Source organism: Lolium perenne, chromosome 1 (genome assembly GCF_019359855.2).
Source record: "Lolium perenne isolate Kyuss_39 chromosome 1, Kyuss_2.0, whole genome shotgun sequence".
NCBI lineage: Eukaryota > Viridiplantae > Streptophyta > Magnoliopsida > Poales > Poaceae > Lolium > Lolium perenne.
This window is the reverse complement of record NC_067244.2, coordinates 162,672,851-162,685,603: the sequence shown is the minus strand read 5'-3', so window position 1 is coordinate 162,685,603 and position 12,753 is coordinate 162,672,851. Positions and strand designations below refer to the sequence as shown.

At 50.7% G+C, this 12,753-nt stretch overlaps 1 long non-coding RNA gene across 2 annotated transcripts; it reads right to left on the bottom strand.

The window, feature by feature from the left end:
* Positions 1 to 9,137: 9,137 nt before the first annotated feature.
* Positions 9,138 to 12,487, bottom strand: LOC127310663 (uncharacterized). 2 transcript variants are annotated; one of them, XR_007857399.2, is made up of 4 exons: positions 12,299 to 12,487; positions 11,996 to 12,214; positions 10,097 to 10,334; positions 9,138 to 9,267 (listed from the first exon to the last, which is right to left on the bottom strand). It is a non-coding gene; the product is annotated as an uncharacterized lncRNA (long non-coding RNA). The 2 variants fall into 2 exon arrangements; XR_007857400.2 differs by having other exon boundaries at positions 11,996 to 12,187.
* Positions 12,488 to 12,753: the final 266 nt, after the last annotated feature.

Here is a 12,753-nt window from a genome sequence, read left to right as displayed (position 1 = left end):
TTATCTGGGCGCTTTCGCGTTGTTACAATGAGTTGTGATTGTGCCTCTAGGGCTCCCGGGATCCAGCTTATAAAAGCGCACGGATCTAGGGTTTACATGGAGAGTCCTAGCCGGATTACAGGTTGCCTAACTACGGTACAATGTCTTGCCGTGTACGTCAAGGATCCGCCTTCCATCTACGTCGTACTGGATCCGGGTTCCTTATGGGCCTCCACGGATCCGGCTTCCTCCGAAGGTCGGTTAGGATCCGGCTTACTGATCCTGGGCTGGACTTCATCCTTCATGATCAACAGCAACTGGGCCGCCCGATGGGCCACATGCCACATCACCGTCTATGGGCTACCCGGGCTTGCCGGATCTACGCACTGTCGATGGTACACACATGAAGTATACCCACAACACTACTGTACATGTGCTTCTATACTAGTATTTGATGATGTGCGCGACTGTACTTCTGTACCTGTACTTGCTCCTTAGCGCAACTATACTTGTACTTACTCGTGTGGACGACTGTACTCCTGTACTTGCTCATGCGCGCGACTGTACGTACGTGGATGTACGCACGCGGTCAGACATACGCAGTTGTACACGCGCTGCCAGACGTACGCGACCGTACACGCGTGGAAGTAAGTACTAGAGCTGCTCTACTCGGGCGGGCGTGTCACGCGGAGCTGACACATGTTAACTGTATGTTGCGCGGGACGATGTTTTCCTTTGCAAAGGTCGGTCTCTACCTAGTGGTACCTGTTTTCCTTTTACAAAATAGCTAAATCACTAAAATCTCCTTAAAAATCTAAATCACTAAACAAAGTTACATTTTGCAATTAGATGCAAAAGTTTATTATGCATTACTATTATAGAGATTCCATCTGATAAAAGGAAGTATTGCAGAGATCGACGACAAAGCTTTTTACGAAATGTTATTACACATGAAGCTAGAGATCACAACTTTGAAGCACATAGGGCGTGTAAATGGATAGGATAATTTCCGCACCGAAACCGGCGCTGAATTCATTTTAAGGTATCCACATCCGATTTTAAAGGATCCGGAGGATAAGGATATCCAATTTCGAAGTGGTACTCCGGATATGGTATCCGGATATGGTATAGGATACGGTATAGCAAATAGCATGCGGATATGGATTATCCGAAATTTAATTAGGATAATCCAAAGGTTTGAAACCGGATAATCCGATTTTTGAGTAAAAAGAAAAGCCCAATCTTAAAAGGTTAGTAGTTATTAAGTTACCGTTTATATCTAAATTACTAACAATGCTTGAGTTTTAGCGCATTATGTCTCTTTCTTCTTAACTGCACAAAACTAAAAATTTAAATCTCTCTCAACATTTGCAAGAACTATAACTATCTATCAATGAGAGCATTTATCCGACTATTTTTGTTTCCGGTCCGAGTCCGCTCCATTTTCGATTCGAATCCGCACACCGATATATCCGCATTCGAATCCGAAACCGGTCAATATCCGCTTCGATCCGAATCCGAGAAAAATATATGGCAGAGGATATGGTATGAGAAAAATCTGATCCGACCCGATCCGTTTACACCCCTAGAAGCACATAATATAGATTTTTTTTTCGAGAGCACGCGCAAAGCGTGCCTTATCTTTATAGAAGGAAGAAACAAGACATGTACAAGAGCGCACAAAAGTGCAGAGACACACACACACCCCCCTCCGCCTAGGCCTACTCTCTCGCTATATCTAGCCTCCCTCCTCTCTTGGCTCTCTCCCAAAGGTGAAACTCCTGTCTAATCTCTCCCACCATAAGCTCTACGGATTTCTGCTCGCGGATGTTGCCAAAAGCCCTCGCATTCCTTTGCTTCCAAATTGTCCATGCCGTGCAGATAACCATGGAGTCGAAGCGCCTCCTATCACATCTCCTCACCCGCTTTCGAGCTTCCGTCCACCAGCGCTGTAAGTTTCCAACAAAACCTGGGTCCTCGATCTGTAGCTCCGCACTGTGAAGCACTCTACACCACACCTGTCTGGAATATGGGCACAGAGTCAGGATATGGTCAACGTTATCCTCCTCCTGCAAACATGTATAGCATGCATCAGGGCGGTCCTGGAGACCGTGTCTCGCCCTCCTATCCGAGGTCCAGAGCCTGTACCTCAAGGCCAACCAAGCGAATATCTTGCCTTTCATGGGTGAGAAGGAACCCCACACTGGCTTACACATACTCCAGCGGACACTTCCAACACAGAGCATCTTATAGGTGTCTCTAGCCGAGTACACTCCTGAGCTTGCCCCTTTCCACTCAATGCGGTCAGCACTCAGGACGTCTCTCTCCACCGTTTCCACGGCCTCCCACAAACACAAGCATTGTGTCCAAAGCTCTGCTGTCATCTCCCCTTGTATATCATCGATCCATCCCTCATCCACCAGGGCCTCCGCCACCCGACGGGTATTTTTTCTCCTAGTCGGTACCATGGCGAACACCTCAGGTGCCAACTCCTCCGCAGTGAAACCATCAATCCATCTATCCCTCCAAAAGTAGGTGAGCTGTCCATCCCCCACAACGAAACGCGCTAAGCTTTGGAACACGCCATCAGCTTCTGGATCATTGAGACCCGGAAGCCCTTGCCACGGTCTCTCCTGGTCCGTGCGTCTCAACCAATGCCATCTCACTCTAAGGGCAAGACCCTGCAGCCGGAGGTCCTTGACTCCCAGCCCCCCGTACTGCTTTGGCTTGCAGATGCTCCTCCAAGCAACTAGGCACTGCCCCCCTCTAACTTCACTTTTACCAGCCCAGAAGAATGCTCTCATCCATTTGTTTATCTCCTCTAGAAGCCACACGGGGGCCTCCGCCACGACCATTTGGTGAACCGCTCTGGCCGCCACCACTGAGTTAACCAGGACCAACCTCCCTTCCCGCCGGATAAGTCCCCTCTGCCAGGCCGGGATGCATGTGATGACCCGGTCTAGCAGCGGCTGCCACTCCGCCTTGGTTAGGGGCCGAAGCGCAAGCTGGAGCCCCAGGTATCGGATTGGGAAAGCTGCTAACTCGCACCCAAGCACCCTAGCCGTCCTCTGCTCCTCCTCCAAAGTACCACGAATCAAGGTGGCCGTCGTCTTCCCGAAGTTCACGTGCAGCCCCGAGGCCTCTCCAAAGAGACTCAGAATGTGTCTCACCGCCAACAACTCCCCCATCTCCGGCTTCAGAAACAGCACCACATCATCCGCATAAACTGAAATCCTCTGTATGGGGGAAATAGCGGCCAGGCTCCGAAACATCCCCGCGTGGACCGCCCTGATGACCATCACGGAGAGGACCTCCATTGCCGCAACAAACAGCATGGGGGATGTGGGGTCGCCCTGTCTCAGCCCACGCGCATGATAGATACGGTCACCCGGCACACCATTCACCATCACCCTCGTATTAGCCGTATACAACAACAAAGCAACCCACTTCAGGAACCTATCTCCAAAGCCCATTCCCCTGAGCACCTCGAACAGGAAACTCCAGGAAATAGAGTCAAACGCACGCGCAATGTCAAGCTTTAGGAGCACTCCGGTCTGTCTCCTCATGTTAATCTTCCTGGCCACTTGCCTCACCAGCATGAAATTATCATGTAAGCTCCGGTGTTTTATAAAGGCCGACTGGTTCATGCTCACCAGTTCTCCAAGTCTCGGGCGCAGACGGTTCGCTATAATCTTAGAAAAGAGCTTCGCGAAGCTGTGTACGAGGCTTATAGGCCTAAAATCCTTTATCTCCAACGCCTCAGGCTTTTTAGGTATCAAGGTGATAAGCGCTCTATTGAGCCTGGCAAAGCCTCTGCCGTCCCCAACTCCAAGCTTCATAAGCCCCGCAAGGATATCCCCTTTTATGATTGGCCACGCTCTCTGGTAGAAAGCCCCGGTGAAACCATCCGGGCCCGGCGCCCTATCACTAGGCATCTCACGGATCGTGTTCCAAACTTCCTCCTCGGTGAACATAGCATCTAGCTCTCTAAGGTCCGTGACCGGGATGTTTAAGGCCTCCAGATCCACCGTGTGCTCTCGTGTTTGCATGCTTCCTATGAGCCTCTCGAAGGCCTCCGTGAACACCTCATTTTTGCGCTCCTGTGTCGTTGCCATCTCATCTCCCACTCTCACCGCGGCGATATAGTTCTTTGTTCTCCGTCCATTTGCGACCGCATGGAACAGTTTGGTATTCGCATCACCCTCTCGGAGCCACCTCAACCTCGACCGTTGTCTCGCGATGGTTCTCTCAAGTGAGGCCAACCCGAGCACCACAAGCTTTAGCACTTTCCTTAACCACACCTCCGCCGGCGAGAGCGCCCTCGACTCTTGAGCGACATCAAACCTCAGGATGAGGGTATTCGCCATAGCTATCTTAAGCTTAATGTTCCCCACTCTCTTCTCTCCCCACGCTTGAAAGTACTCCGCCGCGTTCCTGAACAAGGCATCCAGCCTTCTGAATGGGTCTATGATGCGAGGGTCGCAAACCCAAGCTTCCCTCAAAGCCTCCTCAAACCCCTCTAGGTTTAGCCAAAATGACTCAAACTTGAACCTTCTCTTTGGCCTAAAAGCCGCACTCAACGAAAGGTGGATCGGGGCGTGGTCCGACACCGATGAGGAAAGAGCTTGAAGGATCGCGTCCGGGTGCATGAGGTCCCAGTCGACCGACACCATGGCCCTATCAATGCGCGTTAGGGTTGGCACCTCTCTCTCATTACTCCAAGTAAAACGCCTACCATGAAGGTAAAGGTCCTTGACCTCATGCTCAAGCACAAAGTGTCTAAACCTCGACATGATGAATCTATCCAGCCGATCATTATTCTTCTCCTCCGCATAAAGTATCATGTTGAAATCCCCAAGCAACAGCCACGGCCCTGGGCACAAGCTCCTCCTCTCCGCTAGCTCCCTCAAGAAGCCAAGCTTATCATCATGCGTTTGTGGTCCATAAACTGTGGTTATCCACCACCTGTTATTGTCTCTGGGCACCACCTCTCCCGTCACAGCATACGAGTCAAAACTCACCCGCTCAATATCCACACATGACTTGTTCCAAGCTAGGAGGATTCCTCCTCTCGTCTCCAACGCAGGCACGTACACATGACCATCAAAAGATGGCCCTAGACATTGCATTACCAACACATCATCGATTACATTCAACTTCGTCTCCTGAAGGCACACTATGCTAACTCTAAGACTAGCTACAAACTCACGCACAGCATCTCTTTTGACTGGATCATTCAAACCTCGAACATTCCAGCACAGAATCTCAAACATGCAATCCATAAAAAAACCTAGCTAAACCTCCTCCTCGGCCCTAAGCACCTCAGTGCGCCACCACTGCCCTCATGCAGTGCTCCTCCCCCTCAAAACTCAAGGGCAGCTCCTTGCCAAAGATGGCTGCAAGGACTCGCAACTGCTCATCCCTGACTGGCGAGTCGAAGAACTCCTTGAAGCGCCTGAGGTCACCATCGCTCACAGCAAGGTTCTCCGGGCAGAACCCCAAGGCCTTGAGCAGCGTGCTCTCCGTAGCCGACGCCAACTTGACCTGTGTGCCAGCTCTCGCAGCCATCGAACTCCTGGTCACTCTCTTGGGGGTAAAGGGTTCCGCATCCGCCCTGAGCCCCGTGGCTCTCTCGAATTCGCTTAACAGCGGTGGAGCTAAAGCTTTAAGGATCGAAGAGCAGAAACGCTTGATCCTAGCCAGCTCAAGGTTCTCCACCACCTCCTCCTCTGGCTCCCCGTCCCGGCCCTGTTGCACCACCTGGATCTCAGCGCCAACCAGCACCTCGGGCGGCCTCTCCACCTCCTCCAGCTGCTGGGCCAGCCCCCTGGGCACCATTTGCATGTAGCTGTTGGGCCCCGTGTAGCTGGTGCTCACCTGGCCCGAACCCTGTTCCTCAACTGCCCCAGAAGAGCTGGACCAGCCCAGCGGACTCCCTGGCACAGCCGACGCGGCTCTGTCCCGATGCGGCACGTCGGAAACGGAGACACAGAAAAACTCCTCCTCCTTTCCTCGAAAAACGGCCGCTCCCGCGCTTTTCTCCTTGCTCGCGGGCCCAACAGAGCCCACCCCTGCGCTATTGTCCTCATCTCCAGCGGTGGACCCCTGCATCGAACCCGATGGGGACAGGAAGCTCCTGTTCACCCGCCCCACCTCCTCGACGTGCCTCTTCCTGGTTGGCTCCAGGGCCTCGGGATCCGCCACTGGCAGCGTCTCAGGCGCGTCCGACCAAACAACCTGGTCCGCTCCCGTCTCCCGCGGCTCACAAACAGCCACGTCGCCCCCAGCCAACGGCTCCTTCTCCACTGGTCCATGCACATGCACGCTGCGGTCTAAAACTGCTCCTGCTATCTCCTGTTCAACCCCAGACACCTTGGCCGCATCCGTTGCCAAAGCAACTTTGTCAGGCGCAGCCCTGTTTGACCCTGACAGGACCGGGCCAGGCCTTTGGCTGGCGCATGCCGTTTGGACAGTGAGTGGGGCGGGGCTGCCCACCACCGGCAGCAACTGTCTCTTCTCCGGCGCCGGCGCCGACAGAACTCCGCAGGACGCCATCGAAGAGAAACCTCCAGGGCCGCGCCGGCGATCTGGCACTCCACGCCGCCATGCAAGATCCCTGTAAACCCTCCGCGAGCCCTCCCGAGCTCTTCCTCCGCGTCCGGCAGCATCATCATCTCCGAACTCTCTAGGCCCAGCTTGACCACCTCCGTCTCCGAACCCAACCCTGGCACCGACGGGCTGGGGCTCCTCCTCCTCCACACGTACCAGGTGAACAAGGACACGATATTGCAGCATCTTGATCGCCTTCCCTCCTGTCCCTGCAACATCGACCACCGCCGCCGCCGTCCTAGCAGGGGCCGCAAGAACTCCCCCTCCCGGCACGGGTTCCGGGATCGCAAGCTTCCGCGCCACCGGGATAGCCTCCAGGTCCGATGTCCAAGCAGACAACTTGAACAGGGAGAGATCCCTCCTCTCCTTCGTCTCCGGCGCAACAGCATCAATGGCGCAACTCTTTCCCAAAAGATCCTCAACCACCGAAGTATCCCACGCATGTGGGGGGAGCCCCTCCAGCACAAGCGAGACCTTGGTGGCCATCGGCACCATGACCGCCTGCGCCTGCCTGTTCCAAGGGCGAAAAGACAGCGGCGCACCGGCCACCAGCACCGCGGGCATCACCGCAATGTGCTCCCTCAACTCCAAGGACTCACAGACCAGAAGGAAATCCTCCGGGGCAAACGCATGGACGGAAACGGTCCCCTTCGGCACGCCGCGCCAGCGCAGCGCCGCCGCCACCTGCTCGCAAGTGACAGCCGGCCTCCGACCTCCAACGGTGGCGACCAAGGCGAACTGGAGCCTCTGCTCCAGGTCGCACATGCCCGCCGATCTCCTGACGACGCACAACATCGGTGGCTCCTCCGCCGGGCCAAGCTCTCTGGTGGCCATGACCGGCGGCTCAACAGCGAGCGGCGGCCAAGCGCCCATGGGGGGCAACCTCGAGACAGCCAGCAGCGGGGGCGGGGGCGGAGCTGCTGACTGCGGGAGCGGCGGTGCCTGCGGAAGCGGCGGTGGTGGTGGAAGCGTGGGAGACGCCGCCCGCACTCTCTGCTCAGCCTGGCGCGGCAGCTGCCCATGGCGCACACGCTCCGGAGACCTGCGCCTGGCCATCTTGGCAAGCGCAAGCTGCCTCAGCTCCTCCTCCGACGACGGACTGCGCGGGCGCTTGCACTCCAACGCCGGGTGCCCCTTCTGCCAGCACCTCATGCACACTTCTGCATTCGTGCAATCTCTCTTGCGGTGGCCCGGCAAGAAGCAGCGGAAGCAGATGCCGCGCATGTCCTGCGCCGCCGCCGCCGCTCCCCACCCCGCCGCACCAGCCTCGTTCCTCGTCTCCAACCTCCTCGTCCACTTCTTGCCCCTGGACGGCTTCGGCAACTCCCAAGCCAGGCGATCCTGGACACGCGCCCTTCCCTCCGGCTCCTCCTCCTCACCAGCCTCCAGCCGCGGCGCGACGCTGCCGTCCGACGACGCCGACGAAAGGCCCAGCCCGGACACATGGTCATGGCGCCGCGGCGACGCCGACGGGACGGACTCAGGGCTCCCCTCCTGGGCCCAGCGGCTCGAGAAGCCCGGTGGGTGCGAGGCTGTTGAATCCATGGCTGGGGAAGCACGCAACGCCGGCAAGGCGCTCCGGCGACGGCGGCGGACCTACCTGGACACGCGCGGTTGCGCTCGCTCGCTCACCTACCTGGATACGACCAACTGACTTACATAATATAGATTGAGGTGCAGTGAATTAGGAGTCGACTAACCTGTTTGGTCATTGAACTTCCAGGTTTTTCCAATGTAATGGTAGATATTTCAGATTAACAAAGCTCCCATATTCTTTAAAAATATTTAGGTGGAGACGGTTAAAATGATTGACATGTGGAATGACACGATTGCCATTTGTTAGCATGGAGGATCATATGGAGTATATTAGCGAAAACTCCAAAGTAAGCTCGAGCTTGGGTGAGCCTTTTATCTATTCCCAATCAAGCCATCCGTTTCCTTACCTGACGTCATAACTCGTTGTGTATAATTAGTAGTTATCTCAGAGAGCAATACAGAGCCTGGTCTTCCCAACCACCTCAGAAATATGCATGGTAGCCATGTGAACCGAAAAGTTGTCAGTAGGTGTACTTGCGTGCAGTTGGATGGTGAGATAGTGAGAGGTCGATCCCGTTTCCTGTACCACGCGGTTCCTTGGTGGTGGGAGGCCGATCCTGCACGAAGACCTGACCTGGTGAGGCCAGACCCGCCATTTCTGATGAAGCTCACTAATGCAAAATCCTTCCTACAACTGAAGCTCACAAATTATCATATAACTACTAGATCTTTGTTAAGCTCAAACTGTTTAGAACAGCTATATAAAATTCCTAAAGAAAAGAATAGACTGCACACCAGCTTAATGTCTCGAATTACGGAAATGCTAACAACCCAAATAAATTTCATATATTTTCCGGTGGTAAGATAGTATGACAGCATACGCTGACGTTTCATCAATGCTTCCATTTAAAAAATTGCATGATACATCTGATTTTCCAAAAAAAAATCTTACATACTCTTGGATGAGGCAAAGTTCATCATTAATGAACATTGTAGAAAATATCTACCCCCACTAATTAATCAATGGGATACCAATATATTAATCAGTAGCTCATCCCTAATTCAATGTTAGTGGCATCTTGCTGCACCACCATCATCCGCCATGCTTGGTAAAACTCTTTCTGCACCTGGCAATCCCGCTCGCTGGAGCAAATAGAAACAGCAAGAAAAAAAATCAACATCCTGAAAAGAAATACAGAAACAGTACATGCATGAAAAGTAGTTATACGGCATTCTAACCATGCACAAAATTATACGAGTGTATGCTCCATTGCAGGCCTTTGCCAAACAGGAAATTAAGAACATATCATAGAATCTTTATCATACTGCTCTGTAGAACTTTAATCTGTGACAATTTCTGCCTATCTTAATGCCATGACTGATGTAAACAGTGGAATGTGCATGATTTTTTTATCACGAAAAGGGTCTAGATATGATTTTTCTTGGTTGCTTATTTGTGATCTCTCCTTCCTCATAAAATAGTACTAACGAGAATGGTCCAGATTAATAAACATGCTTGTTCATATGTCCTTCCTAAAGTTTGCCGGTTCATATTTCTTAGCATGTAAAAATTACCCGATTATGAGAATTTTGGAAGGCCCAGGAACTACTCTTCGTGAGTTGTGCTAGTACATTAAGTGCAGGGGATTTCTATAAAATGTGCATTAGTGATTAGTGGTGGAATGAAGAATCTAATCTGGCCGTTGGTACATGATCCATTAATAGGAGAATTTTTCAGTTTTTCAGAACTTGGTCATGCTTTCACCTGATATGTCCCCAGCTAAAGGCCTACATGGCATGCTACAGATTAAAGAACAGAATACATGTATATTAAGATAGAAATTCATCCCTGACCAAGCAGATTATTCAATTCATAGAAGTGTTAACCTCCAACAATTCTATTTCTGCATTATGTTTATCCTTCACTTAAAACCCTTGTCTGATTGTATTTATTGACTAAGAAAGCACATACCATCATTTTCAGCATCAAAAGCTTCTTCTTCAACACTTTTAGCTGATGCTACTCCACTTTTGTCAGGCAAACTCTCATCAAATGGCTCCAGGAGTGTTGCCACTCGTTTTAAAGTTTGTGTTTCCTGCCTGAGATATTTATTTGATCTGCTGATCGGATAACTAGTTCCTTGCTTGGAAGCCTTCGTGAAGGCACTTTTTACAGCTGGTTGAATATCATCCATAGGACTTGGATGACCCTGCAAAACAAAAACATATTCAGGAGCCCCATGAAAAGAAATGGTGGCAATGCCAATTATATTCAAACAATTTTACTGAACTAAGTCATTATCCTGCATGGATGCCTGCAGTAAATTGATTTGAGCACTGAACAGAGTGGTAGTGGTAAGAGATCTGAAATGAACAACAATGCACCAAAGGAAATTTGATGAATATGCCCGAGGAACCAATATTTGGCTCTTGGCTGGTCGCCGGACAAAAAAAAATCAATGGCCCGTATATTTTCCTAGCAGGTGATACTACAGTCCCTATCATTTTATTGTGGTTCCCTGTGATAAATTAAGCAACGACAGGTCAAGAAATAACCAACATGTTTTTACTTTTAAATGTTCATTGATTGATATTGATAATTCAACAAGCAATGTACATAAGTAGCATATATACTTTTACCAGTGAAGAACACGGTTTATGGTGGTTCCAGTGTAGGTACAGTCTTTACTATCAATCCATGAACTTAACGAATAGGATTCAGCAGGCTGGTTTTGGACTAACACACCACATGAAACGCTGGGTTGTAGTTCTCCTTTCATCCAAAGTATCAATGTCAAATGATGTATTCTCTGCAGATAATAACATGAAGTGTGCCTGGCTAGTCAAATCAGCAGGACTTCTTACTTCAGGAGTTTGTCAAGTTTAGTCGCTAATGCTAACTTATTTCAACTCAATGACAACCACAAAGATCAAATAAGAATTAATTTTTAGCGAACCTAGAAAAGATAGCTGGGGTTCACGGAACGTCTTTGTTTCTCTTTTTCATTAAAAATCTCAGAGCATGTAGAGTAACCATGGCACCGAAGGCTGAGTGCATGACACATATATACACGGAACCTTCGCCCAGAAGTCGCAATGGTCACGCAGATCGAGGTCTCACACACACAATTCAAAGTTTCTAACAGAGCGATCGGTCTGGACCAATGCTCCTAGGTACCATGTACATCACCATTTCCTCTAATTGGGTAGTCGCGCAAAGTTTGTTCCTGCGCACTCAAGCGTGAAAATTCAATGCCCATTGCCCTCTCAGGGGGTGGCTTCCCTACCCGGTGCCTGTAAGTTAGAACTTAGAACCAAAAGTCCAGTTAATATGGAGTTCAAAAAGATGACCAAAAGGATTGTGCAGCACATGGCTAGGAAGTGTTATCTTATGGAAAATATTACACTTTTATTTAAAAAATTGACTCTAAGCAGTGCATCCTCTAGTCCCATCAGCCCACCATTCGAAAAGTCAGGTGATTAAAACTACCTGGTTCTGTTTTTGAGCTCTGCAATTTGTTATCTTTTCAACAGAGGGTAATACAAGCATTTTATCTACGTAAGAGCAAGACATTAAAATTATACATAATCTGCATACGAGTCAAGCCTGGTACATCAAGTGTAACAACTATTTTTCTCTTCGTCTAACCACTGATGCAAAGTGTCATTGCTATAGTGGCATCACCCAACTTACGAACAAGCAAGATGCAGACCACAATTTGCACCAAACAGGGAACGTAAAAATGTATCTTTCTACCAATTTGCATCCGTAACCTAGATGCTAAGAGAGATTTTCCTCATATGTTCAGGTCAAAGGGGCGCTGAAAACATCTGTCCCAGTCGCCTGCATAACTTAGATTAGGAACAGTACCTTCGTTTTCCATCAAGAGATGACAGCCGTTTCCCCCATTTCGCCTCCATTGACGGATCTATCTGCATCAAGCAACTTGTCGGGGACGCCTCTGCAGGTAGCCTGTGTGCCCGAGCCTTTTGATTCAGCGCTGTGGCTATCTCCGGCACCATGGTTGAACACCCAACGACTGCCTCTACCTCCTCCCCGCCGCTGCATATTTCCGCCAGACGTTTCAAACTACGAACAGGGAACTACCCTGAATCAATGCGACCCAACGGTGCACAAATCAAAGAAGGGGAGACAACAGAGTCGCATGTATACCTTGGCACAAGATCTCCGAAGAACTCGGTGCCCGTGAGCTTTGCAGAGGGAGAATTTGCTCAATTCTTCGCCGGGCGCTTGGCCTCGCTCCAGCGTGGAAGGAGCGCCGCCGCAGACGAAATCACCTCGCTATCTCCGTCGAGCTCAAAGAGATTGGGGAATGACGTTGGCAGTAAGATGTGGTCTACCACCCGGGTCTAACCATATTGGGTCGTATATGATTTTTTTCGATTTATGTCGAGCTCGCTCACAGCTACCCAAATTCAATTCGTATATACTGTCCGTACAGTTCGTTCCATCCGAGTACTCCATCGTATTGTGAATTTTAACGAAATCACCCATGTTTCATTTATTGCTCCTGCATGCTGTCAACACCATCGATGCCGTATCCTGATAAACGGATCACCCCAGCCCGGGCGCTATTCGTCCGCTCTCGTATATTAGTAACTACTACC